The following is an 8,994-nucleotide window of genomic DNA, read 5'->3' on the forward strand; positions in this document are numbered from 1 at the left end:
CTGCCAGAAAAAAAGAAAACATGACATTAGACATACACAAAGGTCTTAACAGAAAACATACCTGCGATTCCATCAACGACGCGCCCTGCCAGAAAAAAAGAAAACATGACATTAGACATACACAAAGGTCTTAACAGAAAACATACCTGCGATTCCATCAGCGACGCGCCCTGCCAGAAAAAAGAAAACATGACATTAGACATACACAAAGGTCTTAACAGAAAACATACCTGCGATTCCATCAGCGACGCGCCCTGCCAGAAAAAAAGAAAACATGACATTAGACATACACAAAGGTCTTAACAGAAAACATACCTGCGATTCCATCAGCGACGCGCCCTGCCAGAAAAAAAGAAAACATGACATTAGACATACACAAAGGTCTTAACAGAAAACATACCTGCGATTCCATCAGCGACGCGCCCTGCCAGAAAAAAAGAAAACATGACATTAGACATACACAAAGGTCTTAACAGAAAACATACCTGCGATTCCATCAGCGACGCGCCCTGCCAGAAAAAAAGAAAACATGACATTAGACATACACAAAGGTCTTAACAGAAAACATACCTGCGATTCCATCAGCGACGCGCCCTGCCAGAAAAAAAGAAAACATGACATTAGACATACACAAAGGTCTTAACAGAAAACATACCCTCAAATGTCCTGCAGGCCACACGACCTAAAGGAAAAAAAAGAAAAAGGCATCATTAGACATACACAAAGGTCTTAACAGAAAACATACCTGCGATTCCATCAGCGACGCGCCCTGCCAGAAAAAAAGAAAACATGACATTAGACATACACAAAGGTCTTAACAGAAAACATACCTGCGATTCCATCAGCGACGCGCCCTGCCAGAAAAAAAGAAAACATGACATTAGACATACACAAAGGTCTTAACTGAAAACATACCTTCGATTCGATCAGCGACGCGCCCTGCCAGAAAAAAAGAAAACATGACATTAGACATACACAAAGGTCTTAACAGAAAACATACCTGCGATTCCATCAGCGACGCGCCCTGCCAGAAAAAAAGAAAACATGACATTAGACATACACAAAGGTCTTAACAGAAAACATACCTGCGATTCCATCAACGACGCGCCCTGCCAGAAAAAAAGAAAACATGACATTAGACATACACAAAGGTCTTAACAGAAAACATACCTGCGATTCCATCAGCGACGCGCCCTGCCAGAAAAAAAGAAAACATGACATTAGACATACACAAAGGTCTTAACAGAAAACATACCTGCGATTCCATCAGCGACGCGCCCTGCCAGAAAAAAAGAAAACATGACATTAGACATACACAAAGGTCTTAACAGAAAACATACCTGCGATTCCATCAGCGACGCGCCCTGCCAGAAAAAAAGAAAACATGACATTAGACATACACAAAGGTCTTAACAGAAAACATACCTGCGATTCCATCAGCGACGCGCCCTGCCAGAAAAAAAGAAAACATGACATTAGACATACACAAAGGTCTTAACAGAAAACATACCTGCGATTCCATCAGCGACGCGCCCTGCCAGAAAAAAAGAAAACATGACATTAGACATACACAAAGGTCTTAACAGAAAACATACCTGCGATTCCATCAGCGACGCGCCCTGCCAGAAAAAAAGAAAACATGACATTAGACATACACAAAGGTCTTAACAGAAAACATACCTGCGATTCCATCAGCGACGCGCCCTGCCAGAAAAAAAGAAAACATGACATTAGACATACACAAAGGTCTTAACAGAAAACATACCTGCGATTCCATCAGCGACGCGCCCTGCCAGAAAAAAAGAAAACATGACATTAGACATACACAAAGGTCTTAACAGAAAACATACCTGCGATTCCATCAGCGAAGCGCCCTGCCAGAAAAAAAGAAAACATGACATTAGACATACACAAAGGTCTTAACAGAAAACATACCTGCGATTCCATCAGCGAAGCGCCCTGCCAGAAAAAAAGAAAACATGACATTAGACATACACAAAGGTCTTAACAGAAACATACCTGCGATTCCATCAGCGACGCGCCCTGCCAGAAAAAAAGAAAACATGACATTAGACATACACAAAGGTCTTAACAGAAAACATACCTGCGATTCCATCAGCGACGCGCCCTGCCAGAAAAAAAGAAAACATGACATTAGACATACACAAAGGTCTTAACAGAAAACATACCTGCGATTCCATCAGCGACGCGCCCTGCCAGAAAAAAAGAAAACATGACATTAGACATACACAAAGGTCTTAACAGAAAACATACCTGCGATTCCATCAGCGACGCGCCCTGCCAGAAAAAAAGAAAACATGACATTAGACATACACAAAGGTCTTAACAGAAAACATACCTGCGATTCCATCAGCGACGCGCCCTGCCAGAAAAAAAGAAAACATGACATTAGACATACACAAAGGTCTTAACAGAAAACATACCTGCGATTCCATCAGCGACGCGCCCTGCCAGAAAAAAAGAAAACATGACATTAGACATACACAAAGGTCTTAACAGAAAACATACCTGCGATTCCATCAGCGACGCGCCCTGCCAGAAAAAAAGAAAACATGACATTAGACATACACAAAGGTCTTAACAGAAAACATACCTGCGATTCCATCAGCGAAGCGCCCTGCGATTCCATCAGCGACGCGCCCTGCCAGAAAAAAAGAAAACATGACATTAGACATACACAAAGGTCTTAACAGAAAACATACCTGCGATTCCATCAGCGACGCGCCCTGCCAGAAAAAAAGAAAACATGACATTAGACATACACAAAGGTCTTAACAGAAAACATACCTGCGATTCCATCAGCGACGCGCCCTGCCAGAAAAAAAGAAAACATGACATTAGACATACACAAAGGTCTTAACAGAAAACATACCTGCGATTCCATCAGCGACGCGCCCTGCCAGAAAAAAAGAAAACATGACATTAGACATACACAAAGGTCTTAACAGAAAACATACCTGCGATTCCATCAGCGACGCGCCCTGCCAGAAAAAAAGAAAACATGACATTAGACATACACAAAGGTCTTAACAGAAAACATACCTGCGATTCCATCAGCGACGCGCCCTGCCAGAAAAAAAGAAAACATGACATTAGACATACACAAAGGTCTTAACAGAAAACATACCCTCAAATGTCCTGTAGGCCACACGACCTAAAGGAAAAAAAAGAAAAAGGCATCATTAGACATACACAAAGGTCTTAACAGAAAACATACCTGCGATTCCATCAGCGACGCGCCCTGCCAAAAAAAAAAGAAAACATGACATTAGACATACACAAAGGTCTTAACAGAAAACATACCTGCGATTCCATCAGCGACGCGCCCTGCCAGAAAAAAAGAAAACATGACATTAGACATACACAAAGGTCTTAACAGAAAACATACCTGCGATTCCATCAGCGACGCGCCCTGCCAGAAAAAAAGAAAACATGACATTAGACATACACAAAGGTCTTAACAGAAAAGATACCTGCGATTCCATCAGCGACGCGCCCTGCCAGAAAAAAAGAAAACATGACATTAGACATACACAAAGGTCTTAACAGAAAACATACCCTCAAATGTCCCGTAGGCCACACGACCTAAAGGAAAAAAAAGAAAAAGGCATCATTAGACATACACAAAGGTCTTAACAGAAAACATACCTGCGATTCCATCAGCGACGCGCCCTGCCAAAAAAAAAAGAAAACATGACATTAGACATACACATAGGTCTTAACAGAAAACATACCTGCGATTCCATCAGCGACGCGCCCTGCCAGAAAAAAGAAAACATGACATTAGACATACACAAAGGTCTTAACAGAAAACATACCTGCGATTCCATCAGCGACGCGCCCTGCCAGAAAAAAAGAAAACATGACATTAGACATACACAAAGGTCTTAACAGAAAACATACCTGCGATTCCATCAGCGACGCGCCCTGCCAGAAAAAAAGAAAACATGACATTAGACATACACAAAGGTCTTAACAGAAAACATACCTGCGATTCCATCAGCGACGCGCCCTGCCAGAAAAAAAGAAAACATGACATTAGACATACACAAAGGTCTTAACAGAAAACATACCTGCGATTCCATCAGCGACGCGCCCTGCCAGAAAAAAAGAAAACATGACATTAGACATACACAAAGGTCTTAACAGAAAACATACCTGCGATTCCATCAGCGACGCGCCCTGCCAGAAAAAAAGAAAACATGACATTAGACATACACAAAGGTCTTAACAGAAAACATACCCTCAAATGTCCTGTAGGCCACACGACCTAAAGGAAAAAAAAGAAAAAGGCATCATTAGACATACACAAAGGTCTTAACAGAAAACATACCTGCGATTCCATCAGCGACGCGCCCTGCCAGAAAAAAAGAAAACATGACATTAGACATACACAAAGGTCTTAACAGAAAACATACCTGCGATTCCATCAGCGACGCGCCCTGCCAGAAAAAAAGAAAACATGACATTAGACATACACAAAGGTCTTAACAGAAAACATACCTGCGATTCCATCAGCGACGCGCCCTGCCAGAAAAAAAGAAAACATGACATTAGACATACACAAAGGTCTTAACAGAAAACATACCTGCGATTCCATCAGCGACGCGCCCTGCCAGAAAAAAAGAAAACATGACATTAGACATACACAAAGGTCTTAACAGAAAACATACCTGCGATTCCATCAGCGACGCGCCCTGCCAGAAAAAAAGAAAACATGACATTAGACATACACAAAGGTCTTAACAGAAAACATACCCTCAAATGTCCTGTAGGCCACACGACCTAAAGGAAAAAAAAGAAAAAGGCATCATTAGACATACACAAAGGTCTTAACAGAAAACATACCTGCGATTCCATCAGCGACGCGCCCTGCCAAAAAAAAAAGAAAACATGACATTAGACATACACAAAGGTCTTAACAGAAAACATACCTGCGATTCCATCAGCGACGCGCCCTGCCAGAAAAAAAGAAAACATGACATTAGACATACACAAAGGTCTTAACAGAAAACATACCTGCGATTCCATCAGCGACGCGCCCTGCCAGAAAAAAAGAAAACATGACATTAGACATACACAAAGGTCTTAACAGAAAACATACCTGCGATTCCATCAGCGACGCCCCCTGCCAGAAAAAAAGAAAACATGACATTAGACATACACAAAGGTCTTAACAGAAAACATACCTGCGATTCCATCAACGACGCGCCCTGCCAGAAAAAAAGAAAACATGACATTAGACATACACAAAGGTCTTAACAGAAAACATACCTGCGATTCCATCAGCGACGCGCCCTGCCAGAAAAAAAGAAAACATGACATTAGACATACACAAAGGTCTTAACAGAAAACATACCTGCGATTCCATCAGCGACGCGCCCTGCCAGAAAAAAAGAAAACATGACATTAGACATACACAAAGGTCTTAACAGAAAACATACCTGCGATTCCATCAGCGAAGCGCCCTGCCAGAAAAAAAGAAAACATGACATTAGACATACACAAAGGTCTTAACAGAAAACATACCTGCGATTCCATCAGCGACGCGCCCTGCCAGAAAAAAAGAAAACATGACATTAGACATACACAAAGGTCTTAACAGAAACATACCTGCGATTCCATCAGCGACGCGCCCTGCCAGAAAAAAAGAAAACATGACATTAGACATACACAAAGGTCTTAACAGAAAACATACCTGCGATTCCATCAGCGACGCGCCCTGCCAGAAAAAAAGAAAACATGACATTAGACATACACAAAGGTCTTAACAGAAAACATACCTGCGATTCCATCAGCGACGCGCCCTGCCAGAAAAAAAGAAAACATGACATTAGACATACACAAAGGTCTTAACAGAAAACATACCTGCGATTCCATCAGCGACGCGCCCTGCCAGAAAAAAAGAAAACATGACATTAGACATACACAAAGGTCTTAACAGAAAACATACCTGCGATTCCATCAGCGACGCGCCCTGCCAGAAAAAAAGAAAACATGACATTAGACATACACAAAGGTCTTAACAGAAAACATACCTGCGATTCCATCAGCGACGCGCCCTGCCAGAAAAAAAGAAAACATGACATTAGACATACACAAAGGTCTTAACAGAAAACATACCTGCGATTCCATCAGCGACGCGCCCTGCCAGAAAAAAAGAAAACATGACATTAGACATACACAAAGGTCTTAACAGAAAACACCTGCGATTCCATCAGCGACGCGCCCTGCCAGAAAAAAAGAAAACATGACATTAGACATACACAAAGGTCTTAACAGAAAACATACCTGCGATTCCATCAGCGACGCGCCCTGCCAGAAAAAAAGAAAACATGACATTAGACATACACAAAGGTCTTAACAGAAAACATACCTGCGATTCCATCAGCGACGCGCCCTGCCAGAAAAAAAGAAAACATGACATTAGACATACACAAAGGTCTTAACAGAAAACATACCCTCAAATGTCCTGTAGGCCACACGACCTAAAGGAAAAAAAAGAAAAAGGCATCATTAGACATACACAAAGGTCTTAACAGAAAACATACCTGCGATTCCATCAGCGACGCGCCCTGCCAGAAAAAAAGAAAACATGACATTAGACATACACAAAGGTCTTAACAGAAAACATACCCTCAAATGTCCTGTAGGCCACACGACCTGCCAGAAAAAAAGAAAACATGACATTAGACATACACAAAGGTCTTAACAGAAAACATACCCTCAAATGTCCTGTAGGCCACACGACCTAAAGGAAAAAAAAGAAAAAGGCATCATTAGACATACACAAAGGTCTTAACAGAAAACATACCTGCGATTCCATCAGTGACGCGCCATGCCAGAAAAAAAGAAAACATGACATAAGACATACACAAAGGTCTTAACAGAAAACATACCTGCGATTCCATCAGCGACGCGCCCTGCCAGAAAAAAGAAAACATGACATTAGACATACACAAAGGTCTTAACAGAAAACATACCTGCGATTCAATCAGCGACGCGCCCTGCCAGAAAAAAAGAAAACATGAGATTAGACATACACAAAGGTCTTAACAGAAAACATACCTGCGATTCCATCAGCGACGCGCCCTGCCAGAAAAAAAGAAAACATGACATTAGACATACACAAAGGTCTTAACAGAAAACATACCTGCGATTCCATCAGCGACGCGCCCTGCCAGAAAAAAAGAAAACATGACATTAGACATACACAAAGGTCTAAACAGAAAACATACCTGCGATTCCATCAGCGACGCGCCCTGCCAGAAAAAAAGAAAACATGACATTAAACATACACAAAGGCCTTAACAGAAAACATACCTGCGTTTCCATCAGCGACGAGCCCTGCGAGAAAAAAAAGAAAAGATGACATTAGACATACACAAAGGCCTTAACAGAAAACATACCCTTAAATGTCCCGTAGGCCACATATTAGACATACACAAAGGCTAACACTGAACAGTAAAGGGCCCCAAACAATTCTAGCATAAAGAAAACCCAACAAAAAAAACGGAAAAACAACGGTATAATCTATATAACAAACGAGAAACCATGAACCACACCAACAATCGACAACTACTGAACATCAATATATATCATAGAAAGAGTAGTAAACACAAGAAATATTTCAAATGGTGACACTAGCGTTAGTGCAACCATTATCTACACAGAAAAGGGAACAACACGATTACAGTGTATCATTGATGGAGGATATTTACGGAAACTGATACATTTTACAGTATACATAGCAAAACATTTCACAGCATTGAAATATATTTTGCATCTTTAAACAATTCTATTAAAAAATGATATAAAGTGTGCATGTGTAAACACCATTAATCTTAAATGTGTCTTTGTTAAGAAATTAAGGCTTAATTCCATAGTTCAGCAAATAAAATGGTTTTGTTTTTATGTGTGGCGATATTTATGTTGGGACACATACACATTTTTATATCATTATATCAACTTGGACATATTAAATCTAATAACACAGCACTATTTAACTCAGATTTTTTTTTGTCAACTTGCTCATCGTTTGACTTCGAACAGTTTTACCTATGCTTTAATATACAAAAATAGGAGAGCTTACTTCTTACGAATAAAAAATAAGTGCACAATCACTTGCTATTGAAACGGAATAATACACAGTTTACATGAAGCACTAGCAACTAAAAGTTTCTGTAAATTTTGCGAAGATAACGTATCTAATATTGTGCACATTTCCTTTTATAAGGTCCGTGATATAAAAACCTTCGGGAAAATTTATGTTTAAGTTTTCAAAAAAATGGTTAAACTTAATGTTATCAAATCAGTTTCATGTTTAATTTATTTAAAATAAAATGGCTGATGCCAACCAAATTTGTAAATATGTATATGAGATAACCATTTGAATATTAAAAAAGGAGATGTCAGATGTGGTACGATTGGCAATAAGACAACTATCCACCAAAGTTCAAATGAAGTGGATGTAATATCATTGTAATTACAGGCAACCGTACGGTCATTAATGAGAAAACAACAAATTAAAATTCAAACAATGCTTTATACAAAGGTTTTGTTAACCAACTTAAGTACATTATTGCCAAAAAGGACTGTTTATTATAAATCCTAATTTGACTTACTAGTAATACATACAAACCGGGCATTAATACAGGGCCATTACAGAAAAACAGAGCCATTACAGGAAAACAGGGTTTCAAGGATTTTACTCATTTAGGCAACGATAATATCATTTTCGGGGAAGGAGGGCTGGCTCATTAGTTCTTAATACTATAGGCTAGCAGATCATTCTCCAAAATTTTCATGACGACCCTTCCCTCCTCCAAAAACTTAATTATACTACCTAGTTTTCAAGAATTTTTGTTTAACTCATAATTCTAACCTTATAACAAATACAAAGATTCTGAAACCTACGGCATAATTTATATATATATATCTGTATAACAGGGTCGGAATCAGGTACTCATTTGC

Source organism: Mytilus trossulus, chromosome 10, assembly GCF_036588685.1.
Source record: "Mytilus trossulus isolate FHL-02 chromosome 10, PNRI_Mtr1.1.1.hap1, whole genome shotgun sequence".
Classification (NCBI taxonomy): Eukaryota; Metazoa; Mollusca; class Bivalvia; order Mytilida; family Mytilidae; genus Mytilus; species Mytilus trossulus.